The following is a 24,069-nucleotide window of genomic DNA, read 5'->3' as shown; positions in this document are numbered from 1 at the left end:
TTCTCTGTCTCCAATAAATACAAATATTTAACCCAGCAGTTGGGAAGCAGAGATAGGAGTATCACTGTGAGTTCACAGCCACTCTGAGACTACATAGTGAATTCCAGTTCAGCCTGGGCTACAGTGAGCCCCTATCTCGAAAAACCAAATAATAAACAATAAATAAATAAATATATATAAATCATTATATGCATGTGTGGTAGTTTGAATAGATAGCTCCCTATATATTCAGTTTTTTTTAATTAGTCTGTAGTTTGTAGCTGCAGCCATATGGCTGGAGGAGGTATCACTGGGTGGATCTTAAGGTGCAGTGGTGGGTTTGAAATTACAATCTAAAGATATGCAAAGTGCCTAGTTCTGCCTGGAATTCTTAAAGTGTGTTATGTGGGTTTTTTTTTTTTTTGGCTTTTGACATTTTTCTCTCTCTACTTGGACCTATGAAGGCAGGCCAGCTTCTTCTGACATTATGGAACTTCCCCTGGATCTGTAAGAGTCAATAAATATCCCTTCCATCATAACTGTGCTTGATCTGGAAGTTCATCTCAGAAAATTGGAAACTGTTTACTACAGAAATTGGTACCAAGAATGGGGTCAGATGAATCTCTCCATTTCGATTTTGGTCTTCTGGATCTTTTGTTTTGGAGAAATGGACATAGACTTTGTGCTTACAACTGAAGATGCCTTCTGTAGTGGAAAGCCAAGTTTTATAAACTATTCTGAGGAGTTTGAAAATGCTAAGTGAAGAGAGAACCAAAGTTGGAGGCTTAGAACTTTCTAAGGGGAAGAAATGACTGCAGAGGACTTTGTTGGAAATGGGCTACTGGAATAAGGGCTATCTGACTTCTGCTGCTCAGGCCCAGAGACTTTGATCAAGGTTAAATTTGTAATGGAATGATGTGCTTGGCGGACGATATTAGACTGAGAGATATAAGAGTTTAAGTTGAAAAACAAACCTCAAGCAAGTGAAAATTCCAGGCACTGAGACTGGTTTTTAGGTTACTGAAGCTGCTATTGTCAAACACATTAGCAATCAAGGAAGAGGGCTCAACTGCTTTACATTAAAACAATGGAGAGAATGCCTGAAGAAAGACTATGATAGACATGCAAACTCTTTTGGAAAGAGGTAACTGGGAAAAGGACATACTTTTCAAGGTTTCAATTTGTTTCTCCCCTGAATTAAGAGTATGGATGTGTCTCTGCAAGCCTTAAATTTGGGCAGCCAGGCAAAATGAGCCAACAGGTGCAATAGTGAAATGTCTATTATGGAGGAAACCAGCTGACCTCTAATTGGAATGGAAGCCTGCTTCATGGGAGGGAATACATCCCTGATACTGAAAATCTACAACAGGGGGAGTCATGAGCCTGAGGGTTATAACATCTGCTGCTGTCTGGCTAAATGTATATACTATGTCCACCAAACTTGATACTCTCACTTTTGGTTAGAGAACCTTCTCTTTTCAGATGGTAGTAACCTTGAGATGACTCAGAAGGCACCATGGTGCTGAGAAGTGACAGATGTATGCTCAGCACTGAAATATCTGTATCACACCTTCCAAGGCTCAGGGTCCATTGCGGAAGATGTGGCGGAAAGAATGTAAGAGCCAAAAGAAGGGTAGGACTCCTTACAACATGCTCCTCCAGACACAAAATAGCCTGGACATCCATGACCTCACAGTGCCTGACACTACCTACACAAGGATATCATAATAGGAGGAAAAAATCATGACATCAAAATAAAAGAGAGACTGATTGAGAGGGGAAGGGGATATGATGGAGAGTAGAATTTCAAAGGGGAAAGTGGGGGAGGGAGGGATATTGTTTACAATTATGGAAGTTGTCAATAAAAAAATAAATTAAAAAAAAAAGAATATGGCTGTTTCCTACACATCTGGTATTGGTTTTGGAAGCATAAAACTGTGTGTAGTAGTCATGAAACGCACACTGGTTCAGGAACCAGTACTGAGATGTGGCATATAGGCAGAGCGTAATGACCCTCATGAGTAGGCTGGAAGAACCTTTGGAAGATGGACTGTGGTTTGCATGAAGACCAAAAGATGTTTTGAATATACCAGGACTGTGCAAGCGCTACCATGGAGTGCACTATTGGCCTGGGATGGAAGTGTTCCCTGGCTACTCTGCCCAGCTGAAGGAGCAGAATTGGAAAATCTGGAGACTGTCAGTCTCTGGTTACATTGGACTTGAACTGCAGAAGTTTGATGGTTGTTGTGCTTGCATTATTCTAGTCTCTCCTTGCTATGCCTTATACCAGTTGAAAATGTTTACTTTGTGCCCTTATATGTTGAAAGTGTTTAATGTGTTTGATTTTACAGGACTCACAGGTAAGAGAACATATTAAATCTCTGAGGAGACATGGGACTTTGGAACTATCTTAACTTGGTCAAGACAGTGGGGATCTTTGAAACTGGATGGAAGACAATTTACAATGTCAGATGGTTTTGAAACTATTGGGGTTGTTGCAGTCTGGTTCACATGGCTGGTAGAAATCACCCAACTAAGAGCAGCTTGTGGGGAAAAGAGATTTATTTTGGCTTACAGGCTCAAGGGGAAGCTCCACAATGGCAGGGGGAAATGATGGCATGAGCAGAGGGTGGACATCACCCCCTGGTCCACATAAGGTGGACAATAGGAGAGTGTGCCAAACACTGGCATGGGGAAACTTATAACACCCATAAACCTACCCCCAACAATGCACTGCCTCCAGAAGGCTTTAATTTCTAATTGCCATCAGCTGGGGAACTCAGCAGACAGAACACCTAAGTTTATGGGGGACACCTGAATCAAACCACCACATTCCGGCCCTGGCCCCCATGAACTGATATCCACACATTATGCAAAATACAATGCATTGAGTACAACTTTAAAAGTCCCCATAGTTTTTATCAATTCCAATGATGTTCAAACATCCCCATAGTCCAAGGTCTTTTTTAACTGAGCAATAATACCAAAAAATATCCCCCAAAAAACCATAATAGCACAGAAAAAATAGTCATACTGCAAAAGATGGCACTGGGCAGAGCGAAGAAATATTCAACCAATACAAGATGTAAAATAACCATGGAAAACATCAAACTCTGTAGCTTCAAGTCCCACAACTCTAGCCAGTGACAAATATCCAAGTCCGATAATTCTAACCAGCAATAAGACTTTGGCATTCCAATTCCACCCTTCTAGCTAGGCTACTTACAATCCTGGAAAACTTCATCGGGGTCGGCAGCTTTCCTTAGGAGCCATCTCATGGTCCCAGCTACTCCACTGGGTCTCCACTGCAAGCCACAGTTCATCCTCATGGCCCCATGCAGTCTCCATGCAGGCATCCAGCAAACCCGCTTCACACGGCCCATGGCCATTTCCAAAACACAAAACCGTGTTGCAAACTCAATTAGCCTCTCTTTCCTGCATTTCTTATACTCCACAGTACCAGGTAGGGTGCCAGTTTGTTAATCCAGGGAGAATAAAGCAGACTTTGAAGAACAGGACACTCCTTGAGCACAGAGGCCCCTTCAAAAGAGTATATATTCTTCCTGTTGCCTCAACACAGATCAGCTAGCCCAACCTCAAAGGCTGTAATCTCTCAATTGCAGCTGAATGGGCAACAGTTCACCCAAAGATTTTTCTTTCTGTGCCATATCCCTCTGCACACACCAGTTCATTTCTATGCAAAGCAACCCACACAACTTCTCAGGACACAGGCATAATAGCAAGCCTCACACAAACTGCTAGCCCAGTCCAGGCAAAGCTCTTTCTCACCCTCATAAGCCAAACCTCACAGTCCATAGTTCTTACTGCCTTCAGGTCTTAGAGCTCAGACCAGAATAGTCCATTAAGCTGTACTTACAGCACTGCAAGGCATCTCTTAGGCCAAGGTTTCAACTCCTTCCACATTCCTCTTGAAAATCAGCTCCAAAAAGGCTGAAGCCACACAGTCAGGTGTCTAGCAGCAACCCCTCTCCTCTGTACCACTTTACTGTTGCAGTCAGGTTCACATTGCTGGTAGAAATAACCCAACTAAGAGCAGCTTGTGGGGAAAAGAGGTTTATTTTGGCTTACAGGCTCAAGGGGAAGCCCCACGATGGCAGAGGAAAATGATGGCATGAACAGAGGATGGACATCACCCCCTGGCCCACATAAGGTAGACAACAAGAACAGGAGAGTGGCCAAAAACTGGCATGGGGAAACTGGGTATAACACCTATAAGCCTACCCCCAGCAATGCGCTCCTCCCTGGAGGCTTTAATTTCCAATTGCCATCAGCTGGAGGACCTAGTATCCAGAACACCTAAGTTTATGGGGGACACCTGAATCAAATCACCACAGAGGTCCAGGGACAGAATGTGGTAGTTTGAATAGATGTCCCCCAATATATTCTGTTTTTTATTAGTTTGTAGTTTAGATCGATAGCCACCTGCCTGGAGGAGGTGTCACTGGGTGGATCTTAAGGTGTGGTGATGGGATTGAAAAATCCAATCTAAAGATATGCAAAGTGTCTAGTTATGCCTGGAGTTCCTGAAGTGTGCTATGTGGTTTTAACTTTTTGAGCTTTTGGCCTTTCCTCTCTCTCTCTGCTTGGGCCTCTGGAAGCAGGCCAGCTTTTTCTGTCATTATGGAACTTCCCCTGGATCTGTAATCTTCAATAAATTTTCCTTGCTACATAACTTTGCCTGATCTGGAAGTTTATCTCAGCAAACCTGAAGCTGTCTACTACAGCATTCATGAAAATTATCAATAAAAGAGTTTTTTTTTTTTAAGGCATCTAGGTTGTTCTCTTTCATACTGCAACGTATTCATAAGCATGACACCGAACTTTGGCAAAACCCAACCACTACCATAACCAGTAAAAGAAATCATTGGAATTGTGTCTGCAATAAAAGGGGTAACTAGCAATAGTGAACGAAAGGTAAGATTGGGCATTGATGCGGAAGTAGAGTGACAAGGAGCTAGAACAGATCCTGCCTCTTACCAAGTACTCTGGGCAAGGATGAACTATGACACCTGAAGATGCTGGATTGGCATGGGTGTGAGGGATACCTCCAGTGGCCAAACACAGATGGAGATAGTGGTCTGGAACTATGAAGCAGCATGTGGCATAGAGCCTTGTGACAGTAAATATTATCTGCTAATTCACAGAAGATTTGAGGCCAAGGCAATTTGGCTCCCACCTTCAGAGAATATATATATTCCTAGCAGGTTGTGGTGGTGCACACTTTTAATCCCAGCACTGGAGAGGCAGATGCAGAAGGATCAGTTCATGATCAAGATGGTTACATAGTGATTATTTTTATTTATTTATTTTATTGTTTTGTTTTGTTTTGTTTTTCGAGGTAGGGTCTCACTCTTGTCCAGGCTGACCTGGAATTCACTATGTAGTCTCAGGGTGGCCTCGAACTCATGGAGATCTTCCTACTTCTGCCTCCCGAGTGCTGGGATGAAAGGCATGCGCCACTACATCCGGTTTTATTTATTTATTTATTTGAGAGAGAGAAATGCAGAGAGAGACAGAGAGAATGGGTGAGCCAGGGCCTCCAGCCACTACAAACAAGCTCCAGACACATGTGCCACCTGCTGCATCTGGCTTTATATGGATGCTGGAGAATCAAACCTGGGTACTTTGGCTTTGCAGGCCAATATTTTGCATAATAATATTATTAATATTATATTATTGATATTTTGAATTTATATTTAATATTTTGAATTTCGAATTCTGTTACAAAACATGTAATTTATCTTTATTCTTCTACCACATAAAATGAGTTTTGAAGGTAAAAACTTTGATTGTGAAAATCTTTATTTCAGAAGATAAAAATTTGTGTGTATGAGTGTTTTTCTAGGTAGAGACTCATTCTAGCCCAAGCTGATCAGGAACCCACTTTATTGTTCAAAAGCTGCCACTGAAATCACAGCAATCCTACATCTGCCTCCTCAGTGCTGGGATTAAAGGCGTGTGCCACCATGCCTGGCCAGATGATGCAAAATTTGATAAAGAGATATCAGTAAATATGTTTTATCATTATTTGGTCTTTTCTTTATATTCTGTTTTAACATCTCACAAACTGAAAAAAAAGCAAACTTTATAACTACTGTTTTCAAAGTACTTTTAATATATGTTGACACAAAAGATACTTAAAATAAGAATATAATTTTCTACTTTGGAAATTCAAATATTTTTCTTTTCTTTGTTTTTAAAATATTTTGTTTATTCATTTATTTATTTGAGAGAGAATAGAAGAAAGAAAGAGAGAGAGAGACATAAAGAAAGAGGCTGATATGGAGAAAGAGGGAATGGGCACACCACTACCAGCCACTCTAAACAAAGTCCAAGTCCAGACGCATGCACCATCTTGTGCATCTGGCTTGTGTCAGTACTGGGGAATGGAACCTGGGTCCCTGGGATTCTCAGGCAAGCATCTTAATCACTAAGCCATCTCTCCAGCCCATCTTTTCTTTTCTTTTCTTTCCTTCCTTTTTTCTTCTTTCTTTCTTTCTTTCTTTCTTTCTTTCTTTCTTTCTTTCTTTCTTTCTTTCTTTCTTTCCTTCCTTCTTTCTTTCTTTCTTTCTTTTAAGACAGGGTCTCTCTGTAACCCATGTTGGGCTGAGACTCACTACATGGCTCACACTGGTCTTGGCTCATATCACTCTTCTTTGTCTCCTAAGGGCTGGAATTGCCAGCCACACATGACTAATCATTGTTATTTTGTGAACTGTACCTATTACTATTAATGTTTACTTAATTGAAGACATGACAGTCAAATGTAGTGCAATACCCTTGATTAGATCCTGGACATATAAAATAAAAAGACGGCTGGAGAGATGGCACAGCAGTCAAAGGAACTTGATTGCAAAGCCTGACTACCAGGGTTCAGTTTCCCAGTGCCCATGTAATGCCAGATGCACAAAATGGTGCATGCATCTGGAGTTCATTTGCAGGAGCAAGAAACCCTGGTTTGCCTGTTTTCTCCCTCCCCCCCCCCCCCCTCTCTCTCTCTGAAAATATATAAATAATAAAAATAGGGGCTGGGGAAGTAGCTCAGCCATTAAAGATGCTAGCTCACAAAGCCTGCTGGCTTGGGTTGGTCCCAGATTCAAATCCTCAGCACCCACATAAAGCCACATGTACAAAGTGGTGCATGCATTTAGAGTACATTTGTGTGGCAAGAGGCCCTGGTGTACCGGCTGTCTCTCTCTTTCGCTCTCTGTCTCTCTCTCTCTCTCTTTCTCTGAAAATTAATAAATAACAAGAGAAGTAGTGCATGTCTGTAATCTCAGCACTTAGGAGGCAAAGGCCGGATGATTAGCACAAGTTGAAGGCTGTTTGAGACGGTCCCAAAAAGCCAAACAACAAATGTCTGGGACAGGGGAGAAGGTTCAGTAGATTAAATGTTTCTCCTAGAGGCTTGAGTACATGCGTTTCCATCCCTTTTCCCCCAGCCAGCAGCTGTAATGGGTTTCTGAAATGGAAGCAGAGACAGGAGAATTTTCCGGAATCTGGTGGGTCAGCTAGCATGGTGAACAGAGCAGTGAACAATAATAATCAAACAAGGTGGCAGGCGAGGACCGACACCTGAAAGTTTTCCTCTCTCTTCCACACACATGTGGCGGCATGTGTGTGCCTCCCCCCCACATACAAACAGGCCCAAAAAGTGCCATTGTGAGATGCATGTTTACACAAATTTCAAACCTACAAAAGGCTTCTTAAGCTCAAAAAAATTTTTTTTGTAAGATGTTCATGCAAGAAATGCTATAAAACTCTCAATGTAGGGTCTGGATAGATGGCTCAGTTGTTAAAGCACTTGCTTGCAGAACCTAAGGACTCAGATTCAATTCCCTGGTACCCATATAAAGCAAGATGAACAAACTGGTGCATGTGTCTGCAGTTCCTTTGCAATGACTAGAGGCCCTGGCACCCCAATTCTCTCTCACTTTCTATCTGCCTGTTTCTGACTCTCTCAAATAAATAAAATTTGAATAAAAATTATTTTCGCCTGGTGATATGGCACACGCCTTGAATCCCAGCACTCACTCAGGAGGCAGAGGTAGAAGGATCGCTGTGAATTCGAGGCCACCCTGAGACTACATAGTGAATCCAGGTTAGCCTGAGCTAGAGTGAGACTCTACCTCAAAAAACAAACAAAAAAAAAATCATTTTCAGCTTTGTAAGAGTGAGGGCAGAAGGATGCACTGTGGTTGCAGAGTGTCCCATAGCAGCCCCACTTTCTAGTCCTTGCACCTGTTGGCAGTCACCACATGGCTATGGCCCTCCTGGACAAGCAGATGTCACCCTATAAGCCCAAGAGCCCATTCCTGTTGATTTTGCTGGTGGCTTGACATGTGCCTAAGGGCTATTTCATGGGAACAAGTAAATACACAAAAACAATTAGAGAAGCCACATCACCATCAAGCTTATTCACCTTTCATACATCTGGTCACATAGAACAACACTGTCACAAACTCACTGAGGTAAATAACTGAGACTGAAATCCACTTGTGATGTGCCCTGAATTTATTTCACAACATCATCAGCAGAACAAAACTCAAGAGCTGAGATGTACCTGAAAATTCTGTTTAAACTGTTAAAGCTTCTTCTTAGAATGCAGATGCTAAAGTGTAGCAATTACTGGGAAAGGACTGAGTATGCTATGCAATAAGGAATTCATGGGCTGAAGAGGTGGCTCAACAGTTAAAAGCACTTGCTTGCAAAGCCTTCAGGCCTGTGTTCAATTCCCCAGTACCCATGTAAAAACCAGATGCCCAATATGGCATATGTTTCTGGAGTTGCTTTGCAATGGCAAGATATCTTGGTGTACCCGCACCTTCTTCAATTTCTCTCTCTCTCTCTTTCTTCTCTCTTGCAAATAAATTATATGTATCTCAGTTTGCAAAGTAGTGTCTGCTCTAGCCCAGGCTGACTTGGAATTCACTAGGTAGTCTCAGGCTGGCCTTGAACGCACAGCAATCCTCTTATCTCTGCCTCCCAAGCGCTGGGATTAAAGGCGTAGCTAAAAACATTTTTTTTTTTTAATGGTTAAAAAGAGAGATCTAAACCTGGTGTGGTAGTGCATGCCTGTAATCCCAGCACTGGGGAGGCAGAGGTAGGAGGATTGCTGTGAGTTCAAGGCCAGCCTGAGATTACATAGTGAATTCCAGTTCAGCCTGGGCTAGAGTGAGACCCTACCTCCAAAAAGAAAAAGAAAAAGAAAGAGAGAGAGATTTAAGGATGTTTACTTTGTGGTAGAGTACATGCCTAGTATTACAAGGCCAGAACTGAATTTAAAAAAAAAAGGAGCCACCATTTTAGAAAAGTCAAAAGTGTGTACATGAGCAGGAGGTAACAGAAAATAGTGTTCAGCTTTTGATTTTCCCCTTTTATTTATTTTTGTTTGTTTATTCGTTTTTTCTTTTTTGTTTTTCAAAGTAGAGTTTTGCTCTGGCCCAGACTGACCTGAAATTCACCCTGTATCATTAGGGTGGCCTCGAACTCACAGCGATCCTCCTGCCTCTGTCTCCCAAGTGCTGGGATTAAAGGCGTGCACCCTAATGCTGGCTTAATTTTTCTTTATTGTCTAACTGTTCACGTTCAACTCCAATGAACACTTGGTTAAGTTCCCACTCACTTCTGACTTAGAAACCATTTCAGACACCGTAAAACTGAATCTGAATTCTGATGTTAAAGAGTTAAGAAAGGGCCAGTTGTAGTGGCACATGCCTTTTGTCCCAGCACTCGGGAGGCAGTGGTAGGAGATCACTGAGTTCAAGGCCAGTCTGAGATTGCATACTGAGTTCCAGGTCAGCCTGGGCGAGAGTGAGACCTTATCTCAAAAAAAGAAAAAAAAAAACCCTGAATAAATAGAATAAAATAAACAAGCTAAGAAAGTGCAAAAAGAGAAAGGAGAGACGTCAGTAGACTTGTCGGACACACTACCTACTTTTTCTTACCTTCACCAGTCTAATCCTTTGATCCCGCAGAAGCACAGCAACGGGCTAACTGGAGACAAACAAGCTGACCGGCGCACTTTCCAGAAACGTGTTCAGGCCCTTCACTGATAAGGCTCAGACACTAAGCTACTGGCTGCATTGCTCTTCTTCTGGCAAGTGATCCTATAGAAAAAAGAGTCGTTTCGTTTAAGTCTGGCTTGTGCTAAAGAAACAGTGGGAAGTCCCAGGAAATGGGGCGGCAGTAACTGACAAACCCACAAAGTGGGGCTTCTTCTTCCCCTTTTTAAAAATGAAACCTATCTGTGAAACTGTCTACCGTTTAAAATGTTGACTGCTGCATATTGCAGTATCTAGCAGCCCTCTTTCATATATGAGTTATGAAATTTCTTTATCGTCATTAATTGAAATTTTTAAGCATTATTCTTATTATAATTTAAGTTAGGCATGGATTTAAAAAAAGAAAAAAAAAAGAGCTGAGTGGTTTAAGGTGCTTGCCTGCAATGTCTGCTCGGCTGGGTCCCCTATACCCAAGTAAAGCCAGACGCCAAAAGTGGTGCATCTGGAGCTTAGTTGCAGTGGCAAGAAGCCCTGATGTGTCCCCCTACTGTCTCTCTCTCTCCCTCTCCCTCTCTCTCTCTCTCTCTCTCTCTCTCTCCCTTTTTTCATTTTTTGGAGAAGTTCAGAGTAGGGTCTCGCTCTAGCCCAGGCTGACCTGGAATTCACTATATGTACTATGTAGTCTCAGGCTAGCCTCGAACTCATAGCCATTCTCCTACCTACCTACCTTGGCCTCTTGAGGCTGGGATTAAAACCATGTGCTGCCATGCCTGAGTCTCCTTCTCTTTCAGATAGATAGATAGATAGAGAAGCTAGGCGTGGTGATGCATGCTTTTAATCCGAGCACTTGGAAGGCAGAGGTAGGAGGATCACTGTGAGTTGGAGGCCACCCTGAGACTATATAGTGAATTCCAGGTCAGTCTGGACTAAAGTGAAACCCTACCTCAAAAAAAAATAAAAAGAAAAAGAAAAAAAGAAAAGAAAAAAGACCAGAAAGGCATGGCATGGTGGTACGTGACTGTGATCCAGGCACTTGGGATGAAGCAGCAAAAGGATTGCCACAAGTTTGAGACCAGCCTGGGGCTACAGAGTGAGTTCAAGGACAGCTTGGGCTACAATGAAACCATACTTTGAAAAAAAAAAGTAAAAGACAGAGAAAAGAATAACCTTAAGTAAGGTAAAGGGCTCAGGATATACCTCAGTGGTGGAACATCGCCTAGCATGCATGAGGCACCTGCATTCCAACCCTAGTACTACCAAAAAAGAAAAAAGAAAAAGAAAATTCAATATGCTAGCTATGGTAATTCAGGCCTATAATCCCAGTATTTGAGAAGTTGAAGCTGATGGATCACTCCAAGTTCAAAGCCAATCTGAACTACACTAGAAGCTAATGCAGGTGGATTACCATGAGTTCGAGGTCAGCCAGGGACTACAGAGTGAGATAGAGGTTAGCCTGGGCTAGAGTAAGACCCTATCTCTAAAAAGTGAAAATAAAAATAATGTAATAATGGAGCTGGGGAGATGGTTCAGAGGTTAAAGATACTTACTTGCAAGGCCTAGTTTGATTCCCTAGTACCCACGTAAACCATAAAGTGGCGCATGCATCTGGAGCGTGAGTTTATCTGCAGTGACAGGAGGCCTTGGTGAACACATACTCCTCTAAAATAAATACAAAATAAAAATTAAGGGCTGGAGACTTGGCTTAGTGGTTAAGGTCTTGTCAGCAAAGCCTAATGACCCAGGATTGATTCCCCAGTACCCATGTAAGCCAAATGCACATGGTGGAGCATGCATTTGGAGTTCATTTTCAGTGGCTGAGGCCCTGGTATGTCCTCTATCTCTCTCTCTTTCCCTCTTTCTCTATCTCTGTAATAAATAAACAATTTTTAAAATTAAAAATTCAGTAAAGCCAGGCATAGTGGCACATGTCTTAATCCCAGCTCTCAAAAGGCAGAGGTAGGAGGATCACTGTGAGTTCAAGGCCAGCCTGGAACTACAGAAAGAATTCCAGGTCAGGCTGGGCTAGAGTGAGACACTATCTCAAAAAAACAAAAAATAAATTAAATTAAATTAAATTAAATATCTTTTAAAATTTTTATTTGTATTTAATTTTGAGAAGAAAGAGGACCCTTTCCACTACAAACAAACTCCAAATGTATGCAATACTTTGTGTATCTGGCTTTAAATGGATACTAAAGAATCAAACCTAGGCTGGTAGGCTTTGCAAGCAAATGCCTTTAATCACTGAGCCATCTTACCTGTGCCTCCCCATTTTTTTTTTCAAGTTGACCTGGAACTCCCTCTGTTGCCTTGGGCTGTCTTCCACCTCAGAGATCCTCCTACCTCAGCTTTGCAAATGCTGAGATTAAAAATGCTACCGAGATGATTGTCTTATTCAACAGGTCACTTATTATGCCCTTTAAGTGTTGACATCTGCTGTTTGTGGAAACAGTGTAAATTTTACCTAAGTGTAGAAACCAAGCAAGCGTCAGACCAGCCATAAATTACTCAGTTTGGATAACAAAAAAATAAAATAAAATAAGTTGAATTAGGCTGCGTGCACTTGGGAGGCAGAGACAGATGGATTGCTGTGAGTTTGAGGCCAGCCTGGTACTACAGACTGAATTCCAGATCAGCTAGCTAGAATGAGATCCTATCTCCAAGTGTAAGTCAGCCGGGCGTGGTGGTACATGCCTTTAATCCCAGCACTAGGGAGGCAAAGGTAGGAGGATTGTCGTGAGTTCGAGGCCACACTGAGACTTCATAGTGAATTCCAGGTTAGCCTAGGCTAGAGTGAGACCCTACCTCGAAACCCCCCCCCCCCGAAAAAAAGTGTAAGTCAAAGAAAACTCACTATAGCCGGGCATGGTGGTGCACGCCTTTAATCCCAGCACTCAGAGGTAGGAAGACTGCTGTGAGTTCAAGAACAACCCTGAGACTACATGCTGAATTCCAGGTTAGCCTGGACTAAAGAGAGACCCTCCCTCCAAAATTACAAAACCAACAACAACAAAGAAGCTTATTATAATGTTGAGAAGAATTGACAGTGCAGTGTTCAGCACTAACTAAAACATCTCTGTCACACCCTCGAAGGCTCATGGTCCATTGTTGAACAAGTGACAAAAAGATTCTAAGAGGGCTGGGAGATGGCTTAGCGGTTAAGCGCTTGCCTGTGAAGCCTAAGGACCCCGGTTCGAGGCTCGGTTCCCCAGGTCCCACGTTAGCCAGATGCACAAGGGTGCGCACGCATCTGGAGTTCGTTTGCAGAGGCTGGAAGCCCTGGCACGCCCATTCTTTCTCTCTCCCTCTATCTGTCTTTCTCTCTGTGTCTGTTGCTCTCAAATAAATAAATAATTAATTTAAAAAAAAAAGATTCTAAGAGCCAAAGGAAGAGCAGCATTGCTTCCATCCAGACAGAAAATGGCCTTGGTATTTATGAACTCATTATGGCTGACTCTACCTACACATGCATGTATAATAGGAGGGAAAAAGTCATGATATCCAAACAAAAGAGAGACTAATTGGAAAGAAGAAGGGATTCAACAGAGGGCCGATTTGAGAGAAGAATCTGAATGGTGGGAGAAAATTATCATGGTTTATTGTCTATATCTTTTTTAAAGTATGTTATTTGTTTATTTATTTATTTGAGAGAGACAGAGAGAAAGAGGCTGCCAGAGAGAGAGAGAGAGAGAGAAAGTATGGGCCAAGGCCTCCCGCCACTGCAAAAGAATGCAAGGTTGTCAGGCTTTGCAAGCAAGCACCTTTAACTGCAGAGCTATCTCTCCAGCCCCCTTATTGTCTATAGTAATTGAGCTTGTCAATAAAAAAAAATTAAGGTCTGGAGAGATGGCTTAGCAGTTAAAGCGCTTGCTTGCAAAGCCTAAGGACCCAGACTCGAATCTCCAGGTCCCACGTAAACCAGATGCACAAAGTGGCACATGTGTCTGGAGTTCATTTGCAGTGGCCCACTCTCTGTGTCTGACTCTTCTATCTCTCTCTCTCTCTCTGCTTGTAAATAAATAAATAAATAAATAAATTTTTAAAGGCTGGAGAGATGCTTGCTTGCAAACCCTGACAGTCCAGGTTTGATTCCCTAGTACCTACATAGTACTAGATGCACAAAGAGGTACATGCACCTGGAGTTCATTTACTGTGGCAAGAGGCCCTGGTGCACCCATTCTCTCTCTCTCTCTCTCTCTCTCTCTCTCTCTCTCTCTCTCTCTCTTTCCTTGCAGATAAATAAAACTTTTTTTAAAAAAAATCACCAAGCTGGGGCTGGAGAGATGGCTCAGCAGGTTAAGGCACTTGTCTACAAAGCTATATGAGCCACGTTTGATTCCATAGTACCCAGGTAAAGCCAGATGCACTAAGTGGCGCATGTATCTAGAGTTCTTTGACAGTGGCAGGAAGCACTCATGTGCATGCCCATATTTTCTCTCTGTGTCTGCTTCTTTCTCTCCCTCTCTCAAATAAAACTAAAATAAGATTAAGTATTTTTTTTAAAGTTTAAAAAATGTGTTACTCACAGCTGGTCATTGTGGCACATGCATTTAATCCTAGCACTAGGGAGGCAGGGGTAAGAGGATTGATGTGAGTTTGAGGCCAGACTAGGACTAGAGTGAGTTCCAAGTTAGCCTGGGCTAAAGTGAGACCATACCTCAAAACAAAAATTAAATGTGAGTCCCCATGCCTGGCTAAGCTATGTCATTTGTGGGAGACAAAGAATTCTGTCCGGAAAAGAAAGACAAAGAGAGAGAGAGAGAGAGAGAGAGAGAGAGAGAGAGAGAGAAGAAAGAAAGAGAGCGGGAAGGAGGGTGGAAGGGAAGAGAAGGGAGAGGAGGGGAGGGGAGGGGAGGGGAGGGGAGGGGAGGGGAGGGGAGGGGAGGGGAGGGAAGGGAAGGGAAGGGAAGGGAAGGGAAGGGAGGGGAGGGGAGGGGAGGGGAGGGGAGGGGAGGGGAGGGAAGAAGGAAGGAAGGAAGGAAGGAAGGAAGGAAGGAAGGAAGGAAGGAAGGAAGGAAGGAAGGAAGGAAGGAAAGGGAAAGGAAGGAAGGAAAGGGAAAGGAAGGAAGGAAAGGGAAAGGAAGGAAGGAAAGGGAAAGGAAGGAAGGAAAGGGAAAGGAAGGAAGGAAAGGGAAAGGAAGGAAGGAAAGGGAAAGGAAGGAAGGAAAGGGAAAGGAAGGAAGGAAAGGGAAAGGAAGGAAGGAAAGGGAAAGGAAGGAAGGAGAGAGAAAGAGAAAAAAAACTGTCTGCAAATAGCTCAGTTCTTTGGGGCCAAAAACATAAAAAATAAAGGTTTTCAAAATTATTTCACTGGCTTACCTTAACTGACAAAAAATAACCCTGTCCAAACGATAGCCATTTTTTATCTCTTCCTTCCTAACTTTTAATGAGCTCATTCCCAAATTCTTCATTGGTGAACCTTTCCCTTTAGCAAACTTGATTGCCTTGCTTACTTTTATTTCATGACTTGGCTTGAAAACTGTAAACGTGTACTAGCAATTTTTTATTTCTGTAAGTCATTCATGATTTTCTGCACCATTTCACTGGAACATTCTTTAAATCTGGTTGAAAAGACAGGTTCCTCTATCTGAGCCTTAATAACTTGACCTGGGCCACTCATGCCCCAGAGGCAGGCTCATCTAAATCCTACAAAATCAGGCTGTGTTCTTGTGGACTCATACCTCATAAACTCGGCCCTTGGGATGCAAGACAGGAAGACTGCCACAGGGTCCAGGTCATCCTAATCAAGAAAAAAAAAATTCTTTTTTTTTTCTTTTCGCGGTAGGGTCTCACTCAGCTCAGGCTGACCTGGAATTCACTATGCATTCTTAGGGTGGCCTTGAATTCACAGCGATACTCCTACCTCTGCCTCCCAAGTGCTGGGATTAAAGACATGCTCCATTACACCCGGCTTCCTTTTTTTGTTTTTGTTTTTCCAAGATAGGGTCTCACTCTAGCCCAGGCTATCCTGGAACTGACTCTGAAGCCCCAGGCTCATTTCTAACTCATAATAATACTCCTACTTCAGCCTCCTGAATATGCTGTGTGCCCAGTTTTTTAAAAAAAATTCTTTAATCAAAGAGTGGACTGGGCTGGAAAGATGGCTTAGTGGTCAAGGCACTGGCTTGTAAAGCCTAAGGACCCAGGTTCGGCTCTCCAGGACCCACATAAGCCAGATGCACATGGTGGTGCGTGTGTCTGGTCATTGTTTGCAATGGCTAAAGACCCTAGCGTGCCCATTCTCTGTCTCTACTTGCTTCTATCTCTCAAATAAATAAATTATAAAATAATTTAAATTTTATTTTTAAAAAAGTAGCTGGAGAAGGTTCCATTCCCAGGACCCAGGCAAGCCAGCTGCACAAGGTGGCACATGCATCTGTAGTTCCTTTGCACTGGCCAGAAACTTTGGTGTGCCTATTCCCTCTCTTTCTCTCTCTCTCCCAAATAAATAAATAAATAAAAAGTGGCTGAAGAGATTATTTAGTGGTTAAGACACTTGCCTGTGAAGACTAAGGACCCAGGTTTAATTCCCCAGTACCCAAGAGGGCACATGCATCTGGAGATCTTTTGCAGTGGCTGTAGGACCTGATATGCCCATTCTCCCTCCCTCCCTCCCTCTCTCTCTCTCTCTCTCTCTCTCTCTCTTTATCTCTCTCCCTCCCTCAAATAAATAAGTAAAATTAATTTGTTTAAAAAGTTATCACATACAGGTGTGGTGGCGCATGCCTTTAGACCCAACATTTGAGAAGCAGAGGTAGAAAGATCCCCATGAGTTCGAGGCTTCATATGAGTCTACATAGAAAATTCCACGTCAGCCTGAGCTAGAGTGAAAACATACCTCGAAAAAAAAAAAAAAAAAAGTTAATCCAGGCGTGGTGGTGCATGCCTTTGATCCCAGCACTGCGGAGGCAGAGGTAGGAAGATTACTGTGAGTTCAAGGCTACCCTGAAACTACATAGGGAATTCCAGGTCAGTGTGGGCTAGAGTGAGACCCCACCTCGAAAAACAAAACAAAACAAAAAAGTTAAAATTGCATCCCAGCAGTGGGGAGAGAGGAAAAGGAAACCCTACCTCACAAAATCCTACACACACACACACACACACACACACACACACACACACACACACACACCTTTAATTCCAGCACTTGTGAGTCTGAAGTAGGAGGATTGCCATGAGTTCAAGGCCAGCTTGGGTCTACAGAGTTCTTCAACCTGTGCTAGAGTGAATCCTGCCTTGAAAATAAAAAGAGGGGGGATAGACAGATGGCTTAGTGGTTAAACGCTTGCCTGTGAAGCCTAAGGACCCCGGTTCAAGGCTCGACTCTCCAGGACCCCCGTTAGCCAGATACGTCTGGAGCTCACTTGCAGGGGCTGGAGGCCCTGGCGCGCCTATTTTCTCTCTATATCTGCCTCTATCTCTCTGTGTCACTCTCAAATAAAGAAGCAAAAAATAAGGTTTGTCACTGTATCAATGTAGCCTATCATTTCTCTTTTGATAGAACCTGAGTATGTGGAATTGACTTTCAAGTGTTTTCTCTTGCTGACTATAATAAAATAGAATTCTACCTTTTGTAGCTAAAAATCTTATATGTCCTTTCTATCAATCTACATTTGATTTTATTTCTTTAAATGGATTTGTTTCCAATTGTACAGTGAATGCTTCTGGTACAAAAATGTTCTCCTAGTTGTATCCATTATTGTATTATCTGTACCTTCTCCACTCTTTTTTTTTTTTAACTTTCTTTTTTTTTTTTTTTGGTTTTTCAAGATAGGGTCTCACTCTAGCCGAGGCTAACTTGGAATTCACTATGGAGTCTCAGGGTGGCCTCAAACTCACAGCAATCCTCCTACCTCTGCCTCCCGAGCGCTGGGATTAAAGGTGTGCGCCACCACACTCAGCTTCCGCCCTTTTTTATTTGTTTGACATTGTGTTCTCAGAGACTGTTTTTATTCATTTTTTATTAGCAACATATTTTATTTGATTATTTCTGTTCCTTATTTTATTTTATTTATTTGAGAGCGACAGACAGAGAGAGAAAGAGGCAGATACAGAAAGAGGGAATGGGCGAGCCAGGGCATCCAGCCACTCCAAAGGAACTCCAGACGCGTGCGCCCCCTTGTGCATCTGGCTAACGTGGGTCCTGGGGAGTCAAGCCTTGAACTGGGATCCTTAGGCTTCACAGGCAAGCGCTTAACCGCTAAGCCATCTCTCCAGCCCTATTTGATTATTTTTGAGGTAGAGTCTCACTCTAGCCCAGGCTGGCCTGGAATTCAGTATGTAGACTCAGTGCGGCTTCAAATTCATGGCAATCCTCCTACCTCTGCCTCCCAAGTGCTGGGATTAAAGGCGTGCACCACCACACCTGGTTTACCAACATATTTTATATAGATACATCATGTGTTGGTTCCCTCTTTATCCTCGTCCCTGCCCCCATTCTGCTGGGGACCCTCCTCGGTGGGGGTGCAGCTATTTCTGTATTGCCCATGAGGTTGTGGAACATGTGTTAGGGGAGCAGCAGTCAGGTTTTTCATTATAATTTTCCATCCTGAGTACCCTATATTCTTCTCCTAGTGCTCTTATTATATGCACCCTAATCCCTCAGCAGTAGGTCTGTCACATTCTAGTTGAAAATTTCTAGTCCCAGAGAGAATCTCTAGCTGCCTTTCCCTAAGTATACATATGTGCATATTAGTTTGTTTGTTTTTGTGTGTGTGTGTGAGGTAGGGTCTCACTCTAGCCCAGACTGACCTGGAATTCCCTATGTAGTCTCAGGGTGGCCTTGAACTCACGGAGATCCTCCTACCTCTGCCTCCTGAGTGCTGGGATTAAAGGCGTGCGCCACCAAGCCCGGCTAATATGTGCATATTAAATACATATGTTTCTATTTGAAGGAGGTTAGAAGAAAGCTAGTGTTTGAAGGCAGTTTTAGTTAGAGACTAATGCCCAAAGAGAGAACCAGAAGATGCACCCCACATGGCACCCTGTCCTGGGCCATCAGGCTTGCAAGCCCCTTAAACACTAAGCCATCTCTCCAACCCGAGTGTTAACTTTTTAAAAATTGGTTTCTGAAACAGAGTCTCACACACTGTAGCCCAGGTTATCTTGGAACTCACTCACTATTCCAGGATGGCCTCATACTCACAGCAATCTTCCCATCTCAGCCTCCCAGTTATTGTCACATTCTTCAGTATTGACACCAAATACTACATGCTTACTCCATGTTATATAAATGGTAGGATGCTACATACACTCTTTTGCCTCTTACCTTTCTACCTACCTCTACAAGTGGCTGTCTGTCTGTCTCTGTGTGTGTAGTTAAGGGTTTTGTTGTGGGGTTTTGCCTGGTTGGATGGTTCGTTGGTTGGTTAGTTGGCTTTTTTGAGACAGAATCTCAGTCTAGCCCAGGCTGACCCAGAACTTACTCACTAGTCCAGGCTGTCCTCACTGTGATCCTCATACCTCATCCTCTCCAGTGTTGAGATTAAAGGCATGAACTAGGGCTGGGGAGATGGCTCCGTGGTTAAGGTGCTTGCCTGCAAAGCCTAAGGAGCCTGGTTTGACTCGCTGGTCTCCATGCAGAGCCACATGTACAAGGTGGCACATGTGTCTGGAGTTCGTTTCAAGTGGCTGGAGGCCCTGGTGTGTCCATTCTCTCTATATATCTGATTATCTCCCCCTATCTCTCTGAAATAATAAAGTAATAAATAAATTAAAAATTAAAAAAATAAAAGGTATGAACACCCATGCCTGGCTTGTTTCTTTGTTTTTGCTGTTTTACTTTTTCTTCATTTAAAAAAATATTTTATTTTATTTATTTGACAGATGCTTTATGTTCGCGTGGGTATTTAGGCTTTGCTGGCAAGTGCCTTAACCACTGAGCCATCCACCTCTCCAGCCCCAACCTTATCCTTTTTAAAAAACTACATTAACTTTTGGTGTGTAACTATATTCCAATAATGTATCTACCCAGAACTTATTGATGAAAACTTTCCTTTAGAGGGAAAACTGACACTGTTCTTGGGCTCACTGGTAAATTGCCTTCTAAATGCATAGTTTTGTCCCTCATTGGTTAATACTATTCTCACTTTTAGTAAGAGAAGCTTCTCTTTGCAGATGGCAGTCACAATTGGAGTGACTCAGGGTTCATCAAGGTGATGAGAAGAGGTGGCACATGTGTATTCAGCACTAAACAAACATCTTTAACCATCTGTTTCCTGAAACAGGTTTCAGGCCATAGTTTTAGCATTTCATTTTGATTACCTCATAACTTGCTATAGCTCCCATCATCTTCATGGATTGGCCTAGATATCAGTATTTCATATCTTGATGTTTCCAGCTTTTTTATTTTTACTTTATTTATTTATTCATTTTTGTTTTTTGAGGCAGGGTGTCACTCTAGCCTAGGCTTACCTAGAACTCATTCTATAGTTCCAGGATGGCCTCAAACTCATGGTGATCTTCCTACCTCAGCCCACCAAGTGCCAAGATTAAAGATGTGCACCACCACACTCTGCAATGTCTCCTTTTAATTGTCACCAGAATTTCTTTCTCTCCCCCACCCCCCTCCTCCTCCTCCTTCTTCTTTTTGGTTTGTTTTCGAGGCTGGGCCTCACTCTATCCCTAACTGACCTGGAACTCAGTTTGCAGCATCAAGCTGGCCTCAAAGTCACAACAATATTCCTACCTCAGCCTCCCAATTCCAGGACTAAAGATGTGAGCCACCATGCCTGGCTCTAAACTTCAACTATAAACAGTTGGCTACATCATGTAAATAAAAGCCAAATCTTTAAAAAAAAAAAAAAAAAAAAAAAAAAAACACCTTCACATATCTTTACAGCATTACCAAAGCTCAGTACCCTGAAACTGAATTACCCTCTAATTTCTTTTTCCCTAATTGTTCCAAACAATTAGTCACCAAAGCTTGACAAATCTATGAAATAGATCAGTCATTTCTAATTGAATTTGATGTGAGCCTCAAAGAAAAGTAAATAAAACCAGTGCCCATATGGCAGAACATAATGGCATAAAAATAAGCCTTTTCCTAAGAATGCAAAACATCTTGAAAAGACAATACTATTTTCCCATCTTTATTCTCACAGTTTATCTCAGTAATTTTTGTAATTACTATTTCCTGCAGACATAACTATCATATGTTATATGAGGTTTTAGTGCACTTACACTGCACAAGATTAATTTTAATTGACATCCTGCAAAATTAACATGAACATATTAGAATTTAGGAACATGTTATATATCCCATAAAGTTAGAGAAATATGACATTTAAAAATTCTTAGCTATACTCCAGTAGGTTTAATTTATACCAAAAAAATTCATAAGATAAGCTCTAGGGCAGTATTGCTTATCTCGAGGATGAGATAACAAAGTATAATTGTTTATTAAGTACAACATTCTGAATTCCTAGGAAGCTATAATAGCTTCTTGTGCACCACAGACTTTGTTATTTAGGATATAATTGATCATAACATATACTGTTTGCTCTTGAATAACTGCCATTTTCCACCTCAGAGAAATTTCATTTAACATCAAGAAATCAGGGATGATTAAAAAAAAAAAAATCAGGGCTGAGCCAGGTATGGTGGCACACGCCTTTAATCCCAGCCCTTGGGAGGCAGAGGTAGGAGGATCGCTGTGAGTTTGAAGCAACCCTGAGACTACATAGTGAATTCCAGGTCAGCCTGAGCTAGAGTGAGACCCTACCTTGAAAAACAACAACAACAAAAAAAAAATCAGGGTTGAAGAGATGGCTTAGTGGTTAAGACATTTGCCTATGAAGCCTAAGGACCCATGTTTGATTCTCCAGGTCCCACGTAAGCCAGATGCAGAAGATGGTGCATGTGTCTGGAGTTCATTTGCAGTGGCTAGAGACCCTGTCGTGCTCATTCTCTCTCTCTCTCTCTCTCTCTCTCTCTCTCTCTCTCTCTCTCTCTCTCTCTCTCAAATAAATAAATATTTTTTTAAAAAAATCAAATGCTTACTGCGTTATGTTTCTAAAGCATTTAACTTTTTTCAGTTGAACTATGATTTGGGGCTCAGTGGTTAAAAGTGCTTGCTTACTTATAAGACCCTGACTCACTACAAACAAGCAAACAAACAAAAGAGTCTTGAGAGAAGTCCTTAGGTTGTTGAGGACATGTCCTTACAAGATTAAGGCACTTCTTGTGTGAACCTGTGGTAGTTCTCAAGATAAGTTGTTTAAAAGTAGTTCTGATAGGTTGATATTGTATACATGTAAGTAAAATGATTGTGATGGGGAGGTAATATGATGGAGAATGGAATTTCAAAGGGGAAAGTGTGGGGGGGGAGGGAGGGAATTACCATGGGATTTTTTTTATAATCATGGAAAATGCTAATAAAAATTAAAAAATAAAATAAAATAAAAAGTGCTTGCTTACAAAACCTGCCATCCCAGGGTTCAATTCCCAGTGCCCAAGTAAAGCAATTTGCAGTGGTAAGAGGTCCAAGTGTGCCCATACACCCACATTCTGTCTCTCAAATAAATAAAACTATATATAACAAAGAAAAAGAAAAATTATTGTTAAATAAAATATGATACAACTCAGGCATGGTGCTGCAAACCTTTAGTCTTAGAGCTGGGGAGGCAGTGTAGTGAGTTCAAGTCTACCTTAGGGGTACAGATGATTTCCAGATCAACCTGGGGTACAGTGAGACCCTACCTCAAAAATTAATAAATAAAAACTTACATAAGTTAATGGGGCAGGAGTTGGAGAGATGGCTTAGCGGTTAAAGCACTTGCCTGCAAAGCCTAATGACCCAGGCGTGATTCCCCAGTACCCATGTAAGTCAGATGCACAAGATAGTGTATGCATTTGGAATTCGTTTAATGGCTGGAGGCCCTGGCGCACCCATTCTCTCTTAAATAAATAAAGCAACTTGAATTTAACTCCTTATATTTCATTTTAAAGGCATGTACAGTATATAGACTTATCCTTCTTGGCTATCTGATGGTCACAGAAAAGAGATCATTCAGACAGACAAAAGTGTTCTATCTCATAGTTAAAACTCCAGGCAGAGAATCCCACACCCGGATGGGTGTTTCTTTTTATTAGAGAAAGTGTATCTGTAGGTTAAGAGCTCAAGTCAGGAGACTAACAAAGAACTTGAAGTGGCCCCCTGTGCATGCTGGGCCCGACCCCTCCAGATCTTTGGCCGTAAGCCCTGGTGGCACCCTGCAGCATAATAGCCAGTGCCACCCTTCGTGGCCACTGGACGCTTGGCGAACTGCGGCTGTCGCGCCCGGGCACTGCATGGAGGAGCCAGAGACCCTGCGGCCGGTGCGGCGCGGAGGCTGGGGATTGCCGCGGAGCGCCTCGTGTTGGTGGCCACGGCTGCGGGACTGCTGTGCCCTGCGCTGACCGCTTACGACCGGTGGGCGTGCTGCTGTGATGGGAGCCCTTTGGGGAGCGCGACGACCACCCTCAAGCCGCGCCCCCCCGTCCCGATTGCTGGCTGCCCTTCAACATCAGCGGCTGTCGCCTCCTCACCGACCACCCGGCTTATGGAGAAGCTCAGGCCATGCTGTTCCACCACCGCGACCTCGTGAGGGGACCCCCGGACTGGCCTCCGCCCTGGGGCGACCACCCGCGCACGCCCGAGGAGCTGGGGTTGCGCGTCTTCCCCGACCGCGGAAGAGCGGCAAGGACCTCGGGCCCCAGATCCCCGGGCCAGCGCTGGGTGCGGATGGACTTTGAGTCGCCTTCCCATTCCCCGAGGGCTCCGCGGCCTGGCCAGCAACCTCTTCAACCAGATGCTCTCCTACTGGGCCGACTCGGGTGTCTTCGTGCCCTATGGTTTCCTCTACCCCCGGGGAACCAGTTCCCAGGCCCGATGCCCCCTGTGGCCCGCAAGCGAAGGCTGATGGCCTGGGTGGTGAGCGCCAGGCGCGATCCGGTACTGCCAGCCGCTGAGCCAGCACGTGTCCCTGGGCGTGTTCGGCAGAGCCGGGCCCAGTAAACACCCATTTTGTACTATGAGGGAAAGGTGAATTTACCAATTACTGTTTAGCACAAGTTACCTGTCACT

General features: G+C 43.1%; 1 protein-coding gene and 1 pseudogene across 2 annotated transcripts in view; one reads left to right on the top strand and one right to left on the bottom strand.

Annotated features, from left to right (window-relative positions):
* The window catches only part of Tasl (TLR adaptor interacting with endolysosomal SLC15A4), a 149,094-nt gene that overhangs the window by 19,591 nt on the left and 105,434 nt on the right, over positions 1-24,069 (bottom strand). The window contains exons 1-2 of one of the 2 annotated variants that reach the window (XM_045140509.1): positions 11,552-11,608; positions 9,948-10,109 (exon numbers count right to left, since the gene is read on the bottom strand). The exons of the other annotated variant lie outside the window; for it this stretch is intronic. The gene's annotated coding sequence lies outside the window, so the exon portion shown is untranslated. Of the gene's footprint in view, positions 1-9,947; positions 10,110-11,551; positions 11,609-24,069 lie in introns of those variants that run through there. 2 annotated transcript variants of the gene reach the window in all.
* On the top strand, positions 647-24,000 carry LOC101602429 (annotated as a pseudogene).

The sequence above is a fragment of the Jaculus jaculus genome, chromosome X (assembly GCF_020740685.1).
Source record: "Jaculus jaculus isolate mJacJac1 chromosome X, mJacJac1.mat.Y.cur, whole genome shotgun sequence".
In the NCBI taxonomy this organism is placed as follows: domain Eukaryota; kingdom Metazoa; phylum Chordata; class Mammalia; order Rodentia; family Dipodidae; genus Jaculus; species Jaculus jaculus.
This window is presented reverse-complemented; position numbering and strand designations above follow the sequence as displayed.